Source organism: Erithacus rubecula, assembly GCF_903797595.1.
Source record: "Erithacus rubecula genome assembly, chromosome: 20".
Classification (NCBI taxonomy): Eukaryota; Metazoa; Chordata; class Aves; order Passeriformes; family Muscicapidae; genus Erithacus; species Erithacus rubecula.
In genome coordinates, this window is record NC_136672.1 from 1,711,745 (window position 1) to 1,736,987 (window position 25,243).

General features: G+C 56.0%; 1 protein-coding gene across 4 annotated transcripts in view; it reads left to right on the plus strand.

Moving 5' to 3' along the window:
- The first annotated feature begins 10,490 nt into the window (after window positions 1-10,490).
- Window positions 10,491-25,243, plus strand: part of MYOCD (myocardin) — a 227,703-nt gene continuing 212,950 nt past the window's right edge. For all 4 annotated transcript variants that reach the window (XM_079323137.1, XM_079323139.1, XM_079323142.1 and 1 more), the window contains exon 1: window positions 10,491-10,617. The gene's annotated coding sequence lies outside the window, so the exon portion shown is untranslated. The remainder of the gene's footprint in view (window positions 10,618-25,243) is intronic.

Consider the following 25,243-nt stretch of genomic DNA (forward strand, 5'->3'; position numbering starts at 1 on the left):
CCTTTGTTTGCTGTGTATTCCACTGATTATCATCATCCCCTGGAGCCTGGGGTTTATTAGAAGAGCAGGTTTACATAGAGATTAAAGACAGCACAGGACAATATGAAGAGTTTGGTGTGCCAGTGGCTCATAAAGATAACCAGTCTGGTCAAGATAAGAAGCAAAATTATTGGAAAGTAGATCTTGAGGGCAAAGCAATAACCACAAGATGCTGGTCCCAGTCATAGAGAATCCCCCAAAGACAGCAGGGATCAGGAGAGGACACTCTGAGGGACAGGTCTGGGAGACTGCCAGAGGCTTCCCAGGGATGGGACATCACCCTGAGCCAGGAGGGAGTGCAGCTGGAGCTGGGGCTCAGTGCACACTGCCTCCATACACAACTGGAACAGCTGCAGAGCATGGGCAGCTCACAGCCTCTCCCTGAAGGTGCCCCAAGGCCTGACCCACCACTGGACAGGACCCTGCCACTGAGGAGTGAAAGTGATGGTCAGCATCACCTCAATGCTGCAAGGGCTTCCCTGCATGACCTACAGCATGGCCTTGGGGCATGGATACTCCAGGAGGCTGCCCCAGGCTCCTTTTCCACTGGCCTTTGGGCAGACATGCTCCTGGCCACCCTGGCAGCCCCTCAGAGGCAACTCCAGCTCATGAAACTGCACAAAATGGAATCCCTAATGGACCAGTGGCTGGAACATCGTGCCCAGCACAAAAAGCATGCAGGGGTGACCTGGGAATTTGTGTGAGTGTCCCTAAGCCTTTCCTTGGAGTGAACTGTGTGTGCATCAATTTTACATAGCCCCCAGAAAACCATGATATTGTTCAATTATCCCTAAAGCTTCTCCTCTACCATGCCTTGACATGGAAATGCATGTGAGCAAAGGTTCCTGGGTGAGCTTTGGGAATTCCCAGATTCCCTTGGGAGTAACCAGTGACAAAATGCCCCAGGTCCCCAGGTGGGTTGTGGTGATCCTGCACAAGGGACTGTGTGGGACAGCAGGAGGGTCTCACAAGGGTCCCCTCTTTCTCAGCATTGCAGCTTACATATCCCAAAGCTCCAAGGATTCACATTAAATCCTGCTGAGTTTGGCTCTGCACTGCCCCAGGGGGGGATTTACCCTGCAAACCTGTGGTTCCTGAGGGATAACTGCAGTTACCAGTGGCATTGAGTAATGGGGAACAGACAGGGAATCCAGGACGAGAAAGCAATTTGACAATGCTTCTTTTGCCATAAAGGATTTGAATGGAGATTGTGGGGAGGATTACCTTAAGAGGTGAGTTTTCAGGTGGTTCATCCCTCAGATTAGTGGTACTTTGCTGAAAAGGTCTTGTTTCTCAGCAACAAATAATGACAGTACTTGGCAGAGGAGTGGGAAAATTCTCAAAAAGTGGCACAGGGCATGACAGGCACTGCCTCAGCCAGAAAATCCTTCAAAAAAAGCCCCAAAAATAAATATGCAAAGACATAGGTAACTAAATGAGAAAGAGAAAAATTAATTAAGCTTCAGAAATACTTGAATTTAGAATGATTTCAGGGAGCCAACAGCAAGGTGTAACCCAGGGAGCTTCATTAAAGAAGAGTTTACTTTTCTTATCTGCAATCTGCCCCAGCCCCCTGGTCCTGTGTCTGCCAGAGGAGCAGATGTATGGATTAGCCTGGTCCCTGAGAGCCCAGCCTCCCTCTCCCAGTCCTCCCAGTCCAGGGATATTTCTTTCTGCTCTTTCAATAAAAGAAAGGTAAACACCCCACACCCAGCTGCAGTGGTTTGTGATTATTGTCAATATTGCCTGTCAAAGAATAAATTAAATCAACTCCTGTTGGTTTGAGGAGGAACAGAATCCTCCCTGTGATTTGCTCTCTGTCCCTGCCCACGGCTCACAGACACCCAGCCGGTGTCACTCAGCAGAAAGCCCCGGTTTGGGGTGAGTTCAGTGGTACCGCTGCCCCCTGCCCTGTGGGGATGAGCTGGGAGGAAGGAGGTGCCTCCATCCCCGCCTGGCCCCCGGTCCTGCTGGGGCACCCCGGCCACGGCCAGGCCAGCGCTGGGCACAGAGGCGGGGGGCAGCTCCAGGGCCGGCTCCCCCCTCGCTGCCCGGGAGGCTCCCGGGCCCCCGCGGGACCCGCGGCTCGGTTCGCTTCGGTTCGGTTCGGTTCTGCCCCGCGGATCGTGCGTGCCCGGCGCGGCCGGGCCGGCAGCTTGCACTGCCCCGGGCACGGCTCCGGGCTGGGCTGGAGGGACCGGCTGGTGCCGGGATGTGGTGTGCGGGCACGGCTCCTCTCTGTGCCGCAGCCCGTCCCACAGCCCATAACCACAACTCATCCCTGCATCCCATTCCTACAGCCCACTCCCATATCCCATTCCCCCACCCCATTCCTACAGCCCACTCCCACATCCCATTCCCCATCCCGTTCCCCATCCCATTCCCCATCCCGTTCCCCCATCCCATTCCCCATCCCATTCCCCATCCCGTTCCCCATCCCGTTCCCCATCCCATTCCCCATCCCATTCCCCATCCCATTCCCCATCCCGTTCCCATCCCGTTCCCCATCCCATTCCCCATCCCATTCCCCATCCCATTCCCCATCCCATTCCCCATCCCGTTCCCCATCCCGTTCCCCCATCCCATTCCCCATCCCGTTCCCCATCCCGTTCCCCCATCCCATTCCCCATCCCATTCCCCCATCCCATTCCCCATCCCGTTCCCCATCCCGTTCCCCATCCCATTCCCCATCCCATTCCCCATCCCGTTCCCCATCCCGTTCCCCATCCCATTCCCCATCCCATTCCCCCATCCCATTCCCCATCCCATTCCCCATCCCGTTCCCCATCCCGTTCCCCATCCCATTCCCCATCCCGTTTCCCATCCCATTCCCCATCCCATTCCCCATCCCGTTCCCCATCCCGTTCCCCCATCCCATTCCCCATCCCATTCCCCATCCCGTTCCCCATCCCATTCCCCATCCCGTTCCCCATCCCGTTCCCCATCCCATTCCCCATCCCATTCCCCATCCCATTCCCCATCCCATTCCCCATCCCATTCCCCATCCCGTTCCCCCATCCCATTCCCCATCCCATTCCCCATCCCGTTCCCCATTCCATTCCCCATCCCATTCCCCATCCCGTTCCCCATCTCGTTCCCCATCCCATTCCCCCATCCCATTCCCCCATCCCATTCCCCCATCCCGTTCCCCATCCCGTTCCCCATCCCATTCCCCATCCCATTCCCCATCCCGTTTCCCATCCCATTCCCCCATCCCATTCCACATCCCATTCTCCATCCCGTTCCCCATCCCATTCCCCCATCCCATTCCCCATCCCGTTCCCGCGCCCGCCGCTGCAGGGCCCTGGCCCGGCCCTAGATGGCACCGCGACTCCGCCGCCGCCGCGTCCCGCCGGGAACGGGCAGGGGGTGAGAACGGGGCAGCCCCGGCGGGTCCCCGCAGCCGCCCGAGCCCCTCCGCCTCCCCCAGCCACCCCCCGATGTCCCGCTGCCCCCCGGCTGCCCCCAGGCTGCCCCACCGCCACCTCCCGAGCTGTCCCGCTGTCCCTGCCCTGCCCTGTGCCCCCGGCTGTCCTTGCTCTGTGCCCCCTGCTGTCCCTGCTCTGTCCCCCCGGCTGTCCTTGCTCTGCCCATCCCCTCCGTGCTCCACTCCTTGTCCAGCACTTGCTGCTGTTTCAGGTTCTGCCCTATTCAGAGAATCTGGACGCTCCCTCCATCCCACAGCACGTTGCTCCCAGCCCCTGACTGCCTGTCACCTGTCCTCGGTGCCACCTTTAACATCTCCAGGGTGAATCCTGTGTCAGGGCCAGGCTCCCAGCACCCCTGCCTGGGGAGCAGAGCCAGCTCCTGCCTCTGCTCCACGGGGTGCCCTGTCCCCCTCCCGTGCAGCTGCAGCAGTCTGGGACATGGCACCCTGCCCCTCAGGGGATGGCACCTTGCCCGTGGGCCAGCTCCAGACACAGCTCAGACAGCCCAGGACCCCAAACTGCTGCTGGGTTTTCACCAGCTCACCCATGCCAGGACTCGTGCCACAGGGCCTTGAGGCTGGTGCTTGATGTGGGCACCTCCTGGCAATTAAAGAGAGCCATGGAGCATTCATGGACTGTGTCCCCCTGTTCCTCCCCAGGACAGTGATCCCCAAGGAGGAGCAGAGGGCTTTCCTCCACTCTGAGCTCCAGCCCTCTCCCCATCCTGCTCCTTGCATGGTGTGTGTGCCTCAAGAGCAGATCCCTTCAGGACCTCTATGCTGTTAAATGGATGACCCACTCTATCACCTCCTCCAGAAACCAGAGCTCAGGATTTATGCTGGGGTTTCCCCAGCAGCTGAGATGGGCCAGTGGTGCAGGGAGAGCAGTACAGTCAGAGCTACTCTGTCCTGGCAGAACCTGCCCCTCTTGGTCTCAGGTGGGCTCAGTGGGGCCAGACCCCCATGCAGACAGAGATGCTGGGATCCCATCTCTGCTCAGAGTGGTCTCTACGTACAAAGCTGCTTCCCCTCACTCCCAGTTATCCCATGAAACACACTGGAGAGAGCACACAGTTCAGTGTGTGGCTGACAGTTCACCCTTGACACAGAGCTCATTTCACTCCATCCCCCTCCTCATTTATTTATGGTCCTTCTCTTCAGCGTGGCTTTGCCCTGATGGACGGTGTTTGCACATGTTCCTCTTATCCAGAACATGGGGCTTTGCAGCCACTTCTTTATTTACTGTAATTTTTAGCTCAGACACAACCAGAACTCCCACCCTGTCTGGGCGTCTCAGTGCAGAAAACAAGACTAAACTATTTTGGGATGTTTTTCCCTTTTCCTCATACTTGGGTGCTTTCCCATGTGGCTAAGTCTTTAGAGCCTTGGGGAGGGTGAACCTGTTTCACACACCCCTGAGAGCTGCCCCTGACCTCTGCACACACTTTAACCCCCTCCTCTGACCTCAGGCACCTCCCACATAGGACAGCTTCATGCTCCACTTGGTTTTGTGAGCTAGGAAACGCACCCAGGGTCAGAGAGGAGCTGAGAGCACAGCGGATGGGAACGAACCTCCCAGGCTCCACACTCACCCTCCTCCTTGTCACCCTGTCTGGTCACACCTCCTCAGGGTGCCCAGAATGCTGTGTGCTGCTGCCTCAAGACAAGGAGGGGACATGGGTTTGCCCCTGTTTGTCTGACAAACGTGGCAAAGAGCCTGGAAAATGCCCCTTTGCCTCCATCACTCCCGTTTTACTCCCACTGGGTGGCACCCGCTGGGGAAAGGCTGGCGATGTGCAAAGCTCCCCCCTCCTGCCTCTGTCACAGCCAAGGGTCTCTCCATTGAAGTTTACTTTAAGGTCTAATAAAATTTCTAAACTGGAAAAATCTTTATGCAGAGGTTTGCTTTGTTTAAAGGAAGAGGACCATAAAGATAAAACCTTGCCTGCCCGCCGCTCCCTCCCGCTGCCCGGGCGAGGGGCTCAGCCCTTCCCTCCCAACCCACCCCGGCCAGAGGAAGAACTTGTTTTCCTAACGAGAAGTTTGAAGATTAAAAGGGGAAAAAATCAGCCATTTGGAATCCTCTACTGACGCTGCAAATACCCTCGTTAATAGATATGTCTCGTTTTGTTACCTCATTTTAATTAATCACTAAACAAAGACAGCTGCCAAATTTTGGCTCTGGCTTTGAGCCTACAACTGACTTGGAGCCCTTGAAAAATAGACTATTTATGGTGCCTGGGCTTAAAGCTTAAATTTCTTGTATAAACTTTACCCTTCCTAAGAATAGCGTGGGGAGAGCATTGCCGGCCCCATACACGGTGCCCATGCCCCCATCCCCAGCCTGGTGTGGGCAGCAGTGGGGCCAGGAGGGACTGGGGTCCCTTGGGCTGCTGGCAGCCCCATCTCACACCACAGAAGCAGCTGCACCACTTCCAAGGTGTCCTTCAGTAAGTGCTGTCCCTGCTCATGTCCCCACACAGGCAGGTGCCACCACCAAGGGAGGTGCCAGATTCCCTTTGCCAATGAGTTATCCACAGGACGCAGCATCCTGGTGCAGGAGAGCATCCCTGCATCCCTAGGGCTGCCTGTGTGCCTAAGGGAAGTCCTGGTACCCCAGACATGCAGTGTGTGGGGTGAAGAAGTTATTTCATGTTTTAGAGCATGGCTGCTGCACCCACTCCTGTCACTTCCCCTGCAGGACGGGGCTCCTGCTTCTACTTTCTACACACCCCAAATACCAGAGCCCTGGGATTTTGGCATCATGGTGGAGCTGTGCAGGCTGCCCACAGCAGAGACATGAGGCTTCTGTGTCTTCCCTTGCATGGCAGCTTGGGGCATCACAGACTCTGAAAGGGCATTTTTATTCCTTTATGTATTTTGTTTCTGTTTGGAGTATCCTGGGGAAAGGCTTCAGCTTGTCCTTCCCCATCCCTTCAGATCACAGGCAGGGAGGAGCTTTCCTGGAGGGCTTGGGTTTGGCACTGCAGGAAGAGCAGCCCCAACATAGACTTTATGCTGCCAGGTGATGCTCAGGCTGCAGCAGGGACTGTGGTCCTTGTGTGTACCTGTGTGGGATCCCAGCTCAGCACTGTCCTGGCCACATCACACACACCTCTCACACTGGTGACCTGGAGACTTTGGGCACTGCCACAGCTCCAGCAGACCCTGTGCTTGTCACTGGGGTCACACCATGGCCCTTTGTGAGATCCTGAGCCTGGAGAGATCCTGGCTGCTGGACTGGGCTGAGGTGATCAGTGAGGATGTGCCAAGATGATCAATAAACCAGGGGCCTGCAGCCTGCAGGTGGGCTCAGGGCACAGTACTAGGCTTCCTGCTGGGCACAGGATATCTGGCCCTTCCAGCACCTCTGGAGCAGCAGAGATATAAAGGGATGTGAGGGAAAATCACCCTGCAGAGCTGCTGAGCGAGCACCTGAGCCAGGCAGGAGCTCCTGAGGGTGGGGCTCCCTCAGAGCTGCACTGAGTGAACCAGGGCTGAGCCCCATGGCCCTGGGACTGTCCTGGTGTCCAATGTCCATCCCACTGTCTACTGTACACTGTCCATGCCACTGTCCAGTGTCTGTGCCATTGCCCAGTGTCCGTCCCACCCCCCTGTGTCCATCCCGCTCCCCGCTGTCCATCCCGCTCCCTGCTGTCCATCTCTCTCCCCGGTGTCCATCCCACTCCCCTCTGTCCATCCCGCTCTCCGGTGTCCATCCCACCCCCCCGTGTCCATCCCACTCCCCGGTGTCCATCCCACTCCCCGCTGTCCATCCACCCCCCCATGTCCATCCCTCTCCCCAGTGTCCATCCCGCTCCCCGCTTGTCCATCCCTCTCCCCAGTGTCCATCCCGCTCCCCGCTGTCCATCCCACTCCCTGGTGTCCAACTCTCTCCCCGGTGTCCATCCCGCTCCCCGGTGTCCGTCCCCCCCGCTCGGGGATGCTGGATTCCCGGGCTCCGCACGGCTGCCGCTGCCCTGCCCCTGCTGCCCCGGAGCGGGAGCAGCGCCAGGCTGCAGGACGAGCTCCTCCAGCTGCAGCCGGGATCCCGCAGCTCATATTTCACCCCGCCAGCAGGTCTCCCACTCGGGTGACACCAAACGCGTGTCACACGCGCTGGAGGCACGGGCTGACGGCCCCCGCCCGCCCACACAGCCTCAGCCGGGATCCTGCAGCCGGCTCCTGCCTCGATGGCTAAAATAAACTGTCTGTGCACAGCCGGCACAGCGCTGCGCGGGGCTGAGGGACGGAAACCCAGCCGTGCACACGCCGTGCGAAAGCCCAGGCGTGTCAGCACCTGCTGGGATCCGGGGCGCTGCCCCATCCGAACCCAGCATCCTGCTCTCCTCATCGACACCCCGGACAGCCCTGGTGTCCCCATCCGAGCGGCACAGTGACACAGGCACTGCCACCCTGCCAGCTCCCCTGGAGCACTGCGGCACCCGCGGGCAGCGGGTGCCTCCAAATGCCCCATGGACATGTACCCCGTGTGACCCCGTGTGACCCCGTGTGACCCCGTGTTCCAGCGGTGGCCACTCAGTGGGATTGCCAGGGGCAGCCCAGTCAGTGCCTGCCACCCCTGTGCCATCCTGTGCCACCCACTGGTGGCCCTAAGCCATCCCCACACTCATCCTGGGCTGCACAGCCTGGAGGGCAGAGCTGAGCCCTGTGCTGAGGATCACTTCAGCTCAGTTTTGGTGGGATAAAGTGGCCAGGGCTGGCAGGGAGGAGATGCCCCTCTGGCCCGTGGTGCTGCACTGCTGTCAGCATGCAGGGCTTGCTCTGGAAGCTGCCCTGAGCCCACCCTGCAGAGCTCCCTCTCCTCACCCTGGCCTGGCTGCCAGCTCTCTGATGTTGCTGCAGGAAGGTCCTGCCCCACCTGAGCTCTAATGTCAAAACTGTCCTGGAGATCTTCCTCTGCAAGGACCTTCTGACAAAAACTCCAGTGTCCCCTGTGGGCTGGGGCAGTGGAGGGTCAGCAGATGGATTGGAAGGAACCTGAGGGAACTGTGGGCTGTTTCACTGCTCATTGTGGATTTTTAACTCTGAGCTCTAAGGATGGCAACCTAAATAACAACACAGGTGCTATATTGGTTCAGAAAGTTATTAATACAAAAACTCACCCCTCTCCATCCCAGAAATGTCACTCTTCCCCTTTCTGTGCCTGTCCTAAACCCCTGATGTTTCTAAAGGACATTTTGTATGGACTGTACTCTGCCCTGTGCAAACATGCCCTGAGCCGACCTCTCCTGGGCAGTGTCTGGATGTGACACTAAGGAACTTTCCACAGGGGCCATCGTGCCAGTCTCATTATTGCTGTGGGCCCTTTTGGGGCTCTGGCTCAGGTCTCTCCTCGACCAGGAGCTGCTTTGCCAAAAGGACTTCACTTACAAGTTGCTATGTAAACAAAGCCGGTGGGAGCTGGGGATTTATGGAAGAGCTGGAGAAGGGCTGGTGGAGATCCCCCAGCTCCCTGTGCCTGCCCGGCCAGTGACTGCTGCACAGAGCAAAGGGACGTGTTTGTTAGTGTGAACAGCAGGTTCGCCGGCGGGTGAGTTTACAGCGAGATGGATATAAATAAATAGAAGGAAAAGGACTTTCCCTGCCTGGGGAGTGGCATCCTGCCCGCCCAGGGAGGGCTGCCCTTGGCCTGGATGCTGCTCAGAAGAGGGATTTGCTTCCAGGGACCTCCCTGCTGGTGTCAAAAAACCTACACGACTTGTTTTTTTTTTTTTCCTTTTTGGAGGGGTGGGGCAGGGTGAAAGCTGGGGAGAGAGAAGGGGGCTGCCACCAGCACTGTCCCCAGCACCACAGTGGCACTGGGGGCACAGATGGGTGGACATCATTCTGCTTGTTCTCAGTGAGGAGAAACCACTGCAGATGTGCTTTTATAGAGTTTTATAGGCAGGTCATGCCATGCCTGCTTTGGTGGTCAGCCTGCAAGAAGGACTGCTGTGATAGAGGTGACAGCACCTCTGGGAATGCTGGGCAGAGCTCAATAAACTCTCCAGAGTTCAGGTACATGAGGAGAGACTATGTGGTTCCTGAGACCTCACTCAGGAGAGCAGGATGCAACAAGTGCCACCTCCCCCAGCCACCTGTGTGAGATCAAACCCTGTCACTGGCTCAGAGAGGCTGAGAGAACAAGGCTCCAGGGAGACCTTAAAGCCCCTTGCAGTGCCTAAAGGGGCTCCAAGAGAGCTGGAGAGGGACTTGGGGCAAGGGCCTGAAGTGCCAGGAATGGCTTCCCACTGCCAGAGGGCAGGGATGGGATATTGGGCAGGAATTGTTCCCTGGGAGGGTGGGCAGGCCCTGGCACAGGTGACCAGAGCAGCTGAGGCTGCCCCTGGATCCCTGGCAGTGCCCAAGGCCAGGTTGGACATCAGGGTTTGGAGCAGCCTGGGCCAGTGGAAGGTGTCCCTGCCATGGCAGGGGTGGGATGGGATGGGCTTTAAGGTCCTTTCCAACACTTCCAAACTTTCTTATGATTCTCTGTACCCCTCTCCTTCAGCTCACCATAGCCAGTTTCACCCAAGCAGGGGCACTTTGCAGTGCCAAGGAGATCTGTTCCTGCTCACCCAGACTGGCCTCTCTGGGCTGAAAGAAATGCCCAGCACACACTGAGGCAACGAGCCTGGCAGAGACTGACCCATAACTCCCACCTTGGCTGGGATCCTGCCCCGCTCCTCACTGCCAGGGCATGACACCCTCTGCTCCCCTCTGACAGTGCTTAGACACTTTTTTGGGGTGCAGAGAGACTGGGGGGTGGATGGGGTCGTGCTGCCACTCCCCGTGCAGCCCCAGGGCCGGGTGTGGCCGGGTGTGCAGCCCCAGCCCGGGGCTGTGCCAGGACAGGGACAGCAGAGCAGAGGCACTCGGGCAGCGCTCCCGGGAGGCCCCGTCCCCCGCCTCTGCTCCGCGGGCTGCAAGAAGTTAATTTATTTTTGGAAAAGCAGCTCGCAGAGTTTGTCTAATTCCACCCGCACCAGCTCTGTTCACTCTATTTTAAACCAGTTCTTAGTGTGCTTCAAGTTTATAAAACACAATCAGTGCTCCCTGGTCACAGCAGCCCTAACCCGCGGAGCAGGCGAGCGGTGGCAGAGCAGCATCTCCTGCAGGACGCTGTGGCTCAGCCGAAAAGCACACAGGTAATTAATGAATGCTTCCTTCTTGGTGTGTAATTAATGAATGCTTCCTACTCGATGTGTAATTAATGAATGCTTCCTACTCGGTGTGCAATTAATGAATGCTTCCTACTCGGTGTTGTCTGGCCAGGCTGGTGCTCTGGCCAGGCTGGTTACGGTGACACACGGCACGGGATGCGGTGACAGTGTTAGGGAGGTGAGCACAGCCGGGCACTGCCGCTGCTGCTCCTGGCTTTGGGGGATCTCGGGGGCAGCTGGCAGCTCGTGGGGTACAGAGAGATCTCTGAGGAGCCAGACACTTGTTCAGGAGCAGGACAGGGTGCATCAGGAGGCGGGCCTGCGGGGCTGGCAGGGAGAGCAGCTCAGGAGCAGCGGCAGGCTGTGCACAGGGAGGATGGTGCTGATGGGCCGCTGGGGTTCCTAAAGCTTCTCACTGTGCTGCAGCCTTCTGGACGCTGCTCTGGTGGTTTGTCAGGTGCTCCCACCCCAGCTGACACGGTGGGTCCCCCCAGCAGCCCAGCTGTGCTGTAACACCCTGTTTTTACTCCTCGTGCTTTGCCATGAGCGTGTCACAGCTCCCTTAACTGTGGAGGGTCATTCTGCTTGTACCAAATGCTCAGGGTTTATGCAGCCTCTCAGTGACTCACCACTGCAACCCACAAGAAGTGTTTAGAAGAAGCTCCCGGCATCTCTCACACGCAGAAATCCAGGGCATTTATGGACCGCTTTGTTTCTATTACACGAATACTTTGCAGAACGCTGCCAGTCAATGCACTGATGTCATTTGCTGGGGGAGGTTTGTCAGCCTCGTGCTGGCTCTCTGGTGTCTCGGGGTTAAAGCTTTCGAAAGCGCCGCCCTGGCAGCCGCAGCCGGGGCTCCTCCAGCACGGACGGTTCGGCGGCAGCGCTGCCGGGGCTGTGCCGGCTCCGCTCTGCCCGCAGCTGCCTCGGGCATCCTCTCTTCTCCTCCGAGCGGCCCTCAGGGCACGCACAAGTGTTTTGGGGAAAAGGAGAGCTCAGGGCTCAGCGCTGGGTGTTACAAACACCGCTCCATGAGAGCCTTCTGTACCCTGCTTTGCTGCTGCTTGCTGCCTCTCATCGTCCCAGCTCTGAGTGGGGAAGGGGAAGAACATCCTAAAAGGCAGAAAAATTAAAGTGCCGTTTTTAGAATGGCACAAGCCAATCTCTCCTATAAATGTCATTTGTCAGATGGCCCAGGGACAGCAGCAGGCAGTGAGCCCAGGTCCCCCTGTCCAGTGCTGCTCTCTCTGATGCTGCCTGTGTATTCTGGTGGTCCAGCTTGGAGGGGAAGGGAAATGTGGTTGTTGTGTGGAGTGTTCAGGCTAAAAATAGTTTCCCTCTCGTGCTCCATCTGAATGGGCAGCCACATATGACTGTACATGGATTTGTCTGATAGTCCCGTTTCAGTGTAAGAGACAAAATATCTTAGTTATGGCTTTGTTCTTCAGCTAACAATGGGTAGCTAAAAATATCCGACTTTGTTCCACTCAATAAAGTTCTCTCAAGGGGAGACACTAACGTTACATTTTTGCCAAATCCATGCAAAACACAGCCAAAGAAAATGCACATTTTTGCCAACAACATTTCATAAAACATGTAACTAGCAGAAAACTCGGTGCTGCTCGGCTGTGCTGTCTGCTGTGCAGCATCCCGGGACTCCTGGCTGCCTCGCTCCCGGGAGCATCCGAGGAGGGCGAGGCACACGGGGCTTCCTTCCTCCCACCCTCACCCTCCTCTGGGCACAATCCAGCTGCTCCCCTGTGCCAGAGCGTTGGGCTGGGGTGAGGTGCTGCTGCTGCTCCTGCCTGGCACAGGGTGAATGCCCTGCTGCCAGTGCTGGCTGTGTGCTGGTCGCTGCGGTCTTGCTCATTTCCCGTGTGATGGCAGCCAGGGCTGGAGGCTGGCCCTGTCCTGCTGTGCTGGTGTTTGTGAGGAGCCTGGCATGGCTGGGCCGTGCTCTCACAGCCTGACAGCCAGGAGGAGCCAGCAGAGACCTCACCGGGCTGGCACAGCCCATGGAGAGCAAGGAGATGGACCCTCCAGCGCTCATCTCCATCTCCACAGAGGATCTCTCCCTCTGCCTGAGCCCCTGGTGCCTTCTTCCCAGCTCCAAAGTTGGGGCCTGCTCCCAGAAAGGCTCAGGGAGGCAGGAGAACCATCCCATGCTCTCTGTGTGTGGAGGCCAGCCAGCTGTGGGTGACAGCCCCCCCTGGGCAGAGCAGAGCGGGGTGACCCAGCTGAGGGAGCCCCTCTGTGCACACCAGGCTGGTCTGGATGAGGATGAGAGAGCAGTCCCACAGTTTGCATCAGGCACTTTGCTTTCCTGGCCTGGATCAGCTGGAGCTTCATTTGGTTTGGGCTGCACAGCTGCCCAGCAGATCTTGTTTTACTTGTGCCCTACAATAGTACAAGTGGTTGGGCTTCTGCCTTCCATGGTACTGGAGTTTCCCAGGTTTTTTGTCTCAGTCATTCCTGTAGCTCTTCTCTGAAACCATTCCCATTTTCCAGCATCCCTCCTGTTGTGTAGACAATAATTTCCCTTGTTCTGATGTCTCTCTCTGTGCTGTATTTGCTGTCCAAGCCAGTGTCAGGCTCAGAGCTCAACCTCCATCAATTTTCCCTGTGTGCCCTCCTGCAGCTTTGTCCCCTTGCTGCTTTTCTCCAGGGTCACTCCATTTTTCGTGTGTCCATATTAAACCCTGCTGGAATTCAGGGAGAGGCATTCCAGAGGAGGTTTGGGTGCTGTGGGAGCAGTGTCCTGTGCCAAGGCCTGTTTGGTGCTGCTGAGCAGCTGAGGGTACAGATGGAGGAGGGACACAGGCTGGAGGACCTTGTGTGGCTCTTCCACACCTCATGGCATCATCAAACCTCCCTCTGCCTGCTGCTTATCCCACTCGTCCACCAGCCCTGGTGTGCAGGACCTGTGTGTGCTGGACAGGCCCAGCTGCAAAGGTGGGATGCCCACCCCAAGTGTGTTTTTTGGGAAGGAGACGCAGCCTGACGTGATTCATGCCGTGTTTGCAGCTGCAGCATTCCCGGAATGTACCTGCTTTATTTCTTGGCCTTCTTGCCTGTTACTGGAGAAGAGCTGAGCTCGTGCACTGGGGTTGAGATGACAGAGATCCAGCTCTGCTCTCAGGCTCAGGGGTGCCTTGCAGCAGGACAAAGCCCCTGAGCTGGAGGCAGGGACCTGGCAGGATGTTGTTCTGCCAGATGTGACATGTTGGTGGCAGGGCTGTTGTCACCTCCCCAGCTCTGAGCCCCCAGCAGGCTGGCTGTGTGTGTCCTCCACCACAGACACAGACAATCTGCAGTGTCCCCTGCTCTGGGGGAGCTCAGAGATGTCTCTGTGCATGGTGGGGACACCACTCATGGAGTGATGGCACAGCCCCACAGAGGATGGCTGGTTCAGAAGTGCAGCACAGACCCCCACACCCAGAGAGCAGTGGCAGGAGGCACTAGACTCCTCTGCCAGCCTGTTCCCTGCTCCTCCACAGAGCTGCACCTGCCCAGCCCAGTGTGTGCCCCAAGAGCAGCAGCCCTGCCCTCCCTGGCTCACCCTGCCCACACCAGATGGTGCTTGGGGAGCAGCCCCAAAGCCCCTTGCCCAGCCCCCTGCCAGCCCCCTTGCCCAGCCCCTTGCCAGCCCCCTTGCCACATTCTCCTCCAGGGCCCATTCCCCTCTCAGGAAGAGGATCCAGGGTGGCTCTGAGCCAAAGCTGCCAGGTTCCTTCAGGATTCTCTAGCCACTGCAGCCAGCCCTGCCTGTGCCCATCTCCCAGACACCAGGCAGTCTCCAGCCTGGGCTGTTGGCAGTGACTGGAGAAGGTACCAGGGAAGGGCACAGGGGGCTTTTCTGACTCACCTTGATTTATGGCCCAGCCTCAAGCCAAAAAATCCATCCTGCTTGCACGGGCATTTTTGGAAGAGATGCAGAGGGCTTATCAGCTGTCTCCAGGGATTTCCTGGCTCTGAACTTTGCTGTGACAGTGTGGCAGCCACGAGCAGCCTCAGGACAGGGCTGTGTTCCCCCTCACAGCGCTGGGTGTGGGTCTGCTGGTGCTCTGCAGGGGTGGAGTGGGACTGGGCTGGTGCTGGGGGTTGTGTCTCCCCTCCAGACACAGCTCTGCCTCAGGGGGAGCAACTAGTCTCCTGGAGGATTGGTTTTGGTGGGACATTTGCCATCACCCATCAGGCTGTGATTCCTGGAGTAGCCCTGGTGGCCAGCAGGTGAGGGCTGAAGGATCAGCAGGTGCCTTTGCAGAGCTGTGAATGAGTAAAATTAACTAAAATAAAGTCCAGGCTGCAATGAGCAGGCTTTGCCACTCAGCCCTCATGCAGAGCAGGGACCAGCCCAGCCTGATGCACCCCAACCCCTCCAGCCCCTGCTCCTCTCTGGCTCTGTCCCAGCACTGTCCTGTGCCAGCAGCAGGAGAGCTCCTCCCTGGGAGCCAGGGGGCAGCTGTGGGATCTGCACAGGCACCGTGGGACACTCACCAGTGCTGGAGCAGGTGTCTAGGGAGGTTCCTCACCCCCTGTCTGTCCCTCTGTCAGCCCCTGGGGGGCTCTGCCTGGGAGGAAGGGAGGATCTCACCTGGCAGTGTCTCTCAGAGCACCACCCAGCCCCCAGGCAGGGGGAGCTGGCCTCAGTCCTTTGGAATGTGGTGTCCAGCCTGCCGGGTAGTCTCCATTCTCACTAAATATCGAGGACACCCCTGGGAGCTCCCTGTACAATTACCTGACACCCTGCAGTGCTCTTTGCAGCACTCCTCTGCCCTGGGAGAGCTTCTGCAAAGCCATTGCTGCCCTCTGACGGTGCCAGAGTGGGGTCAGGATCCCTCCTGTGTGTGCCACTCCTGTGTGTGCCACTCCTGTGTGTGCCACTCCTGCCCATGGCACTGCCCAGCCTGGGCAGACCTGCTGTGCCTCTGCCCTGGGACAGGCTAAGCAAAAGCAGCAGAAACCTGCAGTGCATCCCTGTGGCTGGCTCTGGTTTGGTTCCTGCCTTCCCCAGGTGTGTGCTCAACATGCCAGCCACACTCCCCTGAGCCATATGAATTGTCACCCAGGTGCAGCATCTCATGCCCAGCATCTGTGGTACTCTGGACCCGTCTTTAGAACTTTCTTCTCTCCTGACAGTCTTCTAATCCTTTTAACTGCAGGGCTGGTCTTATTTATGCTTTATGCACTGGTCTGGTCACTGGAGGGGAAAAAAAGAAAGCGGCTGTGGCCTATTGAGAGTGACATTCTGGGGTGCTCTCACTTCAAAAGGTTTTTCTGCACTCGGGTGAGTTTGTGAGCCAGGGGGTGAGGCTGCTCCCCCAGTGCATTAACGTGCAAGGACTGAGTTTGCAACTTTGCTGCATTTGTAGAAGCCAAAGTGCTGGTGAGGTAGGGCAAAGATCAGGAAATAGGACTGAGCATCTCGTCACAGGAGCTGGTTTTGAGGCAGAGACTTGCTGAAATGCTGAGGGGGTGGGGATGCAGAGCTGGTCTGTGTGCATGCTGGTCCCTGTCTGCCCGGCAGGCTGGGCAGGGAATCCCGGCTCGGGCAGAAGGGCTGTCAGAGCAGGTCCCTGCAGGGCTCTGACACGGCCCAGCCAGCTGCTGCACGGGGCAGGGGGTTTGTTTGGCCGCCAGCAGAGACACGCACTGCCCCGGCTCCGACAGCTCATGGGCACTGCGAGGAACAGTAACACGCTTGGCTGTTGACAGAGGGCTATGGTGTCGTGTGGGATTTGCTCCCAGCTCAGGAAATGTTCCTGGGAAAGTCTTTTCCTCCCAGCATTAGCAGGAGAGGTGCGAGTCCTTTCTGCAGATGGGTGACAAAATCATCCCGGGGATGCGGCAATTGCTGCAGAGCACCGCGCACGGCTACGGGGACCCCGCTGCCTTCTGTCCCTGCCAGGCTCGCAGGGCGCGGCTGCTGCCCCACAAACAGCACGCAGGCATTGCCACGGGGCTGGCATCGCCCCCGAGGAGCTGTCCCGGCGCTGCCGAGCCCTGCCCCGGGGCTGAAAGCCTGCACCCGGGTCGGGGATCAGCCCTTTGTGCATCCCTGTGCACAGAGCTTCTCCTGCATCCCTGTGCCACCGAGCATCATCCTGCATCCTTGTGCCACACAGAGCATCATCCTGCATCCCTGTGCCACAGAGCATCATCCTGCATCCCTGTGCCACACAGCTTCTTCTTCTCTGCATCCCTGTGCCACAGAGTATCATCCTGCATCCCTGTGCCACACAGCTTCTCCTCCTGCATCCCTGTGCCACTCATGTTCCCAGAGGTGGGTGAAGGGCAGGGCTGGGTGTATGGGGTGCTGGCTGCTGTCACACAGCCAGGCCTGCTGCTCCCTCCAGCCTCTCTGCTCAGTTCCAGTCACAGGAATGCTCTTTTAGGTGGTTTTTCAGCTCTGTAAATCCCTGCTGCTCACACATCCCGTGTCACCGCTCTCTGCTCTTGCTTTTCATCCAGGCCTGTGTCCCACCAGCCTCCAGCATCGAGTCCTGCAGAGCAGCCAGGGCTCCCAGGGCTGTGGGATCCCCATCCCACTGTAGCCCTTCCCCACGGGAAAATCCCCCCCTCTCTTCAGCAATGCAATTAAACAGATGTAAGAAGGTGCATGACTCCTTTGTCCCATCAGTGCAGCAGTGCCAGGACACTCCTGGCAGGCACTGTCTCATGTGCAGGTGGTACCTGGTCCTGTGGTGCTCCCAGGATCCTCCCAGGACTCAAGAGTTTGGATAATATTGCTGCACAGGACTCTCCACATCACCCCAGAGCTCTGTCCTGCTGTCAGGCTTCAGGGATGGTGCTGAAAGGTCGAGACAGCCCTTCAGAACGGTTCCTGAACACACTCTTTAGTTCACTTTGGACAAGAAGGAAACTAAAAATATGTATCTTAAGAAGCAGTGCTAGCAGTGGCTTCCTGCTGAGGAAACCCTACTGCTCCAGACCCTGCTCCAGGTCTTCAGGGCCATGGAGAACAGCAGAGGCTGAGGGCTGAGGGGCAGTGGGGGCTCTCAGCTCTGCCTGAGGATGTATCTGGTAACTGCTGTGTTCCACCTGAGGCACCTCCCACCAGTCTGGACTCAGATAAGGCATCAAAGTTCCTGAGTCCAAGCTCTGGCTCACCTGAGCTGAGCACAGGGAGATGAGCTGGGCACAGCATTGTCAGGGCACCCAGAAAAAGGGACACGGCTGTGATTTGGGATGATTGCAGATGGTGTCCTTGTAGGGGAGGTGTGTTTGGCTCAGCCCTGGGTGTGGGAGGTGACTGCTGCTGTGGCTGCAGCACAGGCAGGGATGCTGGGAGCCTCTGAGGAGTGGTGCTCAGAGCAGTTAACCCATAGCACACAGGAGAAGCAGATAAGGGATGGCTGAGCCTGCAGTGGGAGGCAGCAGCTGCTTGGAGGAGCGTGGGATGTGCCAAGAGCCCTGGTTCTGCATTCTGTGGCTGTGCAGAGTGCTGACACCGAGCCCGGGCTGGCTCCTCCCTGGGGACTGTCCTGCCCCGTACAGCTCGGTGGGACCCGCTCCCCTGCGCTGCCTCCGGGCCACGAGGCCGCAGCACGCACGCCCTGCCTGCCCAGCTCCATTTGTCACCAAGAAATTCAACTTTCTGAAGTCTGCAAGCTTGCTAAGAATAAACTTAATAAATTAGCGAGCATATTTAAAGTGCAACGCTGCTCGCTGATCTGGCATTTTAATCTACTCGTGAAACTATCCAGAGTGTTTGCTCAGCGTGTGGCCAAGTTCTAAAATATTTGCATGCTGCTATTGTCAGTACATCTCCTGACCCTTTGCAAAAGGATGGCAGGAGGAGTGAATTTATAAGAATCTTCCACTGGCGAAGGTAGCGGGGCCGTTCCTGCTCACACACTCCTGGAGTTATCTCCCTGAGATCATCTGCGCCTGCAGCTCCAGCCCGGTGGATGAGATTCTTTTAAACAATGCAGCTGTGGTTTATGTTCTCCAGGGCTACATATCCTCTTCAGTGACACACATTCCGTGCAGGTCAGTTGTAAAACAAGTTGGATGTTGGCACAGGGGCAGCCAGAGCCACTCTTTCCATCTGGGAATGCCGGTGATGGCTGGAGAGGCTCCCTGGGGCAGAGGCTGGGCAGTGCCACAGGAATCCAGCAGGGATTGATCCCAAGGCTCCAAAGGATTCCCCTTGGGCAGTGCCACAGGAATCAAGCAGGGATTCATGCCAAGGCTCCAAAGGATTCCCCTTGGGCAGTGCCAGGGCCCGGCCGTGGCTCCACCCAAGATGGGCCCAAGATGGATCCGAGTCATGAGTTCTCACACTTGCATCACTTTGGCTCCATTTCCATCTTGGCTTCACTGTCCAATCCCAGTTGCAGCTCCTGCACTCCCATCCTCCCACATTCTCTCCTCCATTGGCTGCTGGTTGCACTTTTTGGGGCTGAAGCTGCAGTGTGTCCTTGGTTGTGGGGTTGGAAAAGGATTGTTTTGTGTGCCTGAGCTGGGAGGAGAACTTGGGACACTTTGCATGGAGTTCAGAGTCACATACCAATGCAGTGCAAAGTCTGGAAAAGATGAAAGCTCAAACTTAAGACATCACTGGCAGTAGCTGCAGGCTGGCCTGGCCCCTGCAGCCCTTGCCCAGCTCCTCCCTGCCAGTTCCTGAGGCTGCAGGCAGGTGGCCAGAGGCAAGAGTGGCCTCGTGCAAGCCAGGTGAGATCAGAGCTGTTCTTCTCCAGTCTTCTTCACAGGGTGGCTTTTCTGCAAACCACCTCCTTCAGCAGCTCAGGAGTGTTTGCAGAGCCCTGACAGAGCAGAGCAGGAAGCCCTTGGCTCTCTGTAGCCATGGCTGGCGTTCTGTCTGTGGCCATGGCCATGCTCTGCTGGCAGAACATGCAGCTCTGGCTCTGCAATGCTCACACACTGCTGGGGCTGCCTTCACTGTGTGCAGGGTGCAGACACTTCCAGCTGCTGGGCAGAGCCATGGGCCTCCCCTCTCTGAAGCACTGCAAAGACTTCGTGGAATCCAGGAGTCCCTGGGCACTATTGCCATTTTTAGGTCATGGATTGTCTGCTCCCATTCATCTGTCTATTGACTGCAGGCTGGGTTCCTTCCTGATGCCACTGACTGGCTCTGGAGGCTGCACCTCTCACCCAGCTGGGGAGAGAGACAGAGCCTGTCCCCACAGGAGGCTTCCGATTCTTGCCAGCTTCGAAAAGTCAGAATTTCTGGAAAACAGTTCTATGAGCAATCCCTGACATGTCATGGAATATGGATAACAGCAGCTCCTGCCGTGCTTGGGGTCCCAGGGAGCTTTCACAACCTGCTCAGACAGCTCAGTGCCCTGCACATGGTACTGGTAGGAGCTTGGCAGGGTGCAGATGACACAATGGGAGCATCTGGGAAGGTGGGAAGAGGAGATGGAAGGGGAGAATGAGCAGGTGGTAGAGGATGTCACATGGCAAGTTTGGTGTCTCGCTGGGATCCCAGCACAGCAGGGACCTGGAGCTGCTGGAGAGATCCAGAAGAGACTCCAGAAGAGACTCCAGGATGAGCAGAGGGATGGAGCAGCTCTTCTGGGAGGAAAGGCTGGAGAGTCCAGCCTGGAGAGGGGAAGCTTTGAGGTGATCTAATTGTGACCTTCCAGGACCTGAAGGGAACCCACAAGGGCTTGGAGCGACAGGACAAGAGGGAGCGGCTTCACACTGGCAGAGAGCAGGTTGAGATTGGAAATACAGAATAAATTGTTCCCTGTGAGGATGGGCAGGCCCTGGCACAGGGTGCCCAGAGCAGCTGTGGCTGCCCCTGGATCCCTGACAGTGCCCAAGGCCGGGTTAGACACTGGGGCTGGAGCAGCTGGGACAGTGGGAAGTGTCCCTGCCATGGCAGGGGTGGCACTGGGTGGATTTTAAGGTCCTTTCCAATCCAAGCCATTCTGTAATTCTGTTGTGCTATGAAGTTAAGAGCTGGTTTGGGTCACTGTGAATCTGTGTGTTCTGAAGGACTCTCCCTGCAGGGCTGGCTCTCTATAATCAAACTCCAAGCTTTCCCTCAGTCTATCAACACCCTCATGCCCAGAGCTGGGTGCTGGGCATACCCAGGCACTCAGGGGCAGGGCACTGAGATTTCCTGCTGCCCTGGCAGTGTCTGCCTTCACCTGTGAGGAGGAACAGCCTGCACAGGCTCTGCTGGACTCGCTGGGGTACCACAGCCCCCTCTCCTCAGGACAGAGCACCCCGAGGTGTCTGTGCCTGGTAATCTGTCCCTGTATTATCAGTGTGGCTGCATTAACTCCTGTGCACAGGGACCCAGGACACTCTGCAGCACAGATCTGGATTCTCCATGTGTTTGTCTCACCACCTCAGTGCCAGCACAGATGATTTCACACATTTCCAGATCATTGATAAGGCTGTTGAATAGCCCAGGGCCCAGCCCTGACCCCCGGGGAGCTCTGTTCCCCCCTCTGGGTGTGGAGTTCCCACTGACAATCACAGCTGGGACACCCCACAGCCAGTGTTTAATCTGTTAAATATGGCCTGTGCTGATTGGGTATTGTTCTGGCTTCTTCACCAAAATGTAACAGCACCACAGCGATGGCCCTGCGGGAGTCTGAGTGTGTTATAACACCAATAGCATTTTATCAATCTAAATCATGATTTCAGGAAAAAGGTGAGTCTTAGTTTGACATGTTCTGTTTTCTGTAGGTCTGTGTGAGTTAGCTTTAATCACATTTCTCTCACCTAAATTTGTCTGTTGCTGTGTGTGGCAGCCTTTGGAGGGGCCTGCCTAGAGATGATGCCCAGCTCTTCCAGCTCCTAATTCAGCCAAATAAACATTGGGAACACATTTCTTCTGTAGCTGCTGACTGCTCTGGTGCTTCCATCCCCAGTCTGACACAACCCACAGCCTCAGCAGAGCTACAATTATTCCCTTTATACTGACAGAAGTTGCTGCTCCTTCAGTCAGGTTTGCTGCCCAGACCTTGTCCTCAGCTCTTGGCTTTCCTTATCAGCTTTCTACAGCTTTTCACTTCTCATTCATTATTATCAGTTTCCACTTTCTTAAGTTATATATGGTTTTCTTATTTTTCACTGTTGTCTTCACTTCCCTCACGAGCCAGAGCTGTCTATTTTTTTAACCAACGTTGCCTTCCTTCTCAATTGTGGGATTGTGGTTTTGGGGCAACGCGTAAAATGTTTTTCAACAATTCCCACTTAACATTCACATTTTTCTGATTAAATTCCTTCTCCCAATTGATTTGGTTCATAATTGTTTCCAGCTCTGTGAAATTGAATCGTTTTAGCATTAAGTGGATGTATTTTCAGAACAGAGCTTCACTTTAAATATTCGCTTTATTGTCATTTTGCTTTTCAGTTAAACAAACTAAAGCGCTCTTAGAGACTTTTGGCATGCATTTTAGGGTCACAGAACTGGGAAATGGAAATTGTTCCTGAGAAAAGTTGTTTTCATGAAATGCTTTTTGTCAACATATACATTAATTTGAATAAAACAAGGCTTGTCTGAAATCCAGCAGCTTTAAGATGGCATCATCCCTCCTTTGGCAACTGCAAATTGAGACATTAAGTCCAAAATTTTTTTTTTTTTTTTTTTTTTTTTTTTTGATTCTCCACGTTTCCCCAACATTTTGCAGTTGGCAGTTAAAATTAGAAATTCTTCAATCTGGAAACAAAAATTTATTTATTTTATTTTATTTTTTTTTCTTTCTGGTATTTGTAGGAAAATTAAGTTTCTCTTTGAAATTATGAATTTGGTGTCCAAAATACCACATTGCAGTGACAATCATTTGAGCAAGCAGTGGTGGCTCATTCTGGGGAGGATGCCCACAGCTGGAATGTCCCTTGTGGGTCACCCAGCTCATGGCTGGACTCCTCTGTCCTAGACACAGCTCCCACCCCTTGCTCCCAATCCTGAGGAGTGGCTGACCGGAGTTTTTATCCACAGGAGGGGAAGATCCTGATGGGCAGCTTGTGCTGGAAGGAAGGAGAAGGAAGGAGGAAGAATGGGAGGAAGGAGGGGGCAGGAGAAGGAAGGAGAAGGAAAGAGAAGGGAAGAGAAGGAAGGAGAAGGAAAGAGAAGGGAAGAGAAGGAAAAAGAAGGAAAGAGAAGGGAAAAGAAGGAAGAAGAAGGCAGGAGGAGGAAGGAGAGGGAAGGAAACATGACAAGGCAGGTGGCTGCAGATACATCTGGACAGGGAGCTCCCTACCCAAAACCCCCAGAAAACTGTGAGGAGCAGGAGAGAGGACTGGCCACTGGCCATGGGGGGCTCTCTGCTGATCCACAGATTTCCAGGTGTGCAGAGGGGGAGATCTCAGCACCAGGCCTGTCTGTGCAGCCCCTGGGCAGGACTCTGAGGCTGTAGGAGCCTTTTTGAACTCCACACTTTCCTCCTGGCCCAGACACCTCATGGCATTGCCTCTGGACAGAGGATTGCAGGAATTAACATGTCCTGTTCTCATGAATCACTTTCTCATTCACACATTAAGTATCTGCAGAACCATTCACTGGCTTTCAAGGACAGAAGGGATCATCTCTGCATAACAGGCCAGGGACTTTCCTCTGCTGGTTCTTGTATCTTGTCTGCCATGTCTGATCAATGAAAAACATTTCTTTTACAATGAGGTGCCCAGTCTGGAGTTCAAGCCTTTCTTCTGGAAGCAAATATGCTGCCTCCCCAGCCAAGTTGGCCCAATGGGTCAGTGGTGCTGTGTGTTCCAAGTGCACAGCATATTTCAGTGCAGACCTGGGCTCTGGCTGCCAGAGGAAGGAGCACTCTGCCAGGGAGGGCCCCTCCCACGCTGCCCTTGCTGGATAACTGCAGATGCTCCTGCTTGCCTACAGAAAACAAAGCCCAATATTCCTGGGATTGCTTCTGGTTTTCTCCAGATCTTTCAAGCTCCTTCAACACTCCCAAGGCAACCCAGGCAATTTCTCCTCCAGCTCCCATCCTTCTCTTCTTCTGCTTCCTCCCCTGAGGGACCTACAGGATGTATACACACTTCTCAGGCAGGATTTCTTTGAGGATGCTTCCTCATGGCTCCCCTGCCCCAGTCCCCACCTGGGAGATTTTATTGACCTGTCCTAATGGACATTCCTTCCTTGGCCACCTTGTCAAGTGTTGCTGTCCCCACCACTGGCCCTGGGCTCAGCAGCAATGGGGCTCCCAGCCCTGGTGATGGACAGACTTGAGGGATCCTCTCACATTGGCCACTCCCTCCATGTCACAGGGGCTCCCCAAATGTCAGCTGTGGGACAGCAGCTCCCTCAGGGCAGCCCAAAAGCAAAGGCAGAGCTGGAGTAATGTGGTCACTGCTGACTCCCTCATATCCCTCATACCCCAAACTCAGGAGTCTCTTGGCTGACCCTGGGGAAGGAGAGAGTGAGACACACTCCAGGAGATCCCCCATGGCCACATCCAGGTCTGCTCCCTCTCTCCCCCTCTCCTCGCAGCCCTGGGTCACGTAACTCGTGCGCAGCACAGGCCAGACAGACTCTCTGGCAGACTCTCTGGCATCGTTTTTTTGAGCTTGATAAATGGGGCCAACTCCTCCAGATTGAACTCAAGAAAATACCATTATCTGCTGTGCAATGACTCAGAGATTGCATTGCAACATCTTGTTGGTAATGTCAGATCGCAGGCAACGATATTAAAAATGAGCATTTTACCCTGGACAGGGTATTAACTATGAAATTAAATCCGTATTTATTACTTTTAGCCATGAGCATCCAGATCCTTCCAGAATAAATGTTTTCAGTTCCGTGCAGGAAGGTCCTGTCATGTACAGGCCAGACATTTCTAACCCACATGCAGCACCAGGGTGCTGGGGTGCCGTGCCCTGTGATGTCATGGCAGCTCCCATGAGCTCATTCCTCATCTTGCTGGGCCAGTCTGACACTCACAGAGCTCCACAGCCTCTTCTCTGAATGAGTGCAAACACCAGCAACAAGCATTTCATGGAATCACAGAGCTACAGAATATTCTGAGCTGGAAGGGACCCATGAGGGTCAGCAATGCCCAACTTCTGACCCTACCCAGGACAAGAGTCCCACTAGGTGCTGAGAGCCTTGTCCAAATACTTCTTGAACTCCTGTGGCTTTGGCAAATGCCTGAGCAGAGCATGAGGATGCAGGGGTGTCTCAGAATGGCCTCTGTCCCCAGGAATGGAGAGGTGCCTCTGAATGGCCTCTGTCCCCAGGAATGGAGAGGTGCCTCTGAATGGCCTGTGTCCCCAGGAATGGAGGGGTGCCTCTGAATGGCCTCTGTCCCCAGGCTCTGTCCCCAGGAATGGAGAGGTGTCTCTGAATGGCCTCTGTCCCCAGGCTCTGTCCCCAGGGATGGAGAGGTGTCTCTGAATGGCCTCTGTCCCCAGGCTCTGTCCCCAGGGATGGAGAGGTGTCCCTGAATGGCCTCTGTCCCCAGGAGCATGGCTCCAGCCATGGCACTGCCTGTGACAGGGCAGTGCAGGACAGTCACCAGGTCTCACAGCAGACAGGAGCCTGTGACCCTGGCAGGGAGAGTGTGGCATTCCCCAGACAGGGGGTTTCCCTGGAGTGGGAAGGCTGTGAGACCTCCAGCTTTTCTCCATGCCCAGCAGCACGGTGTGT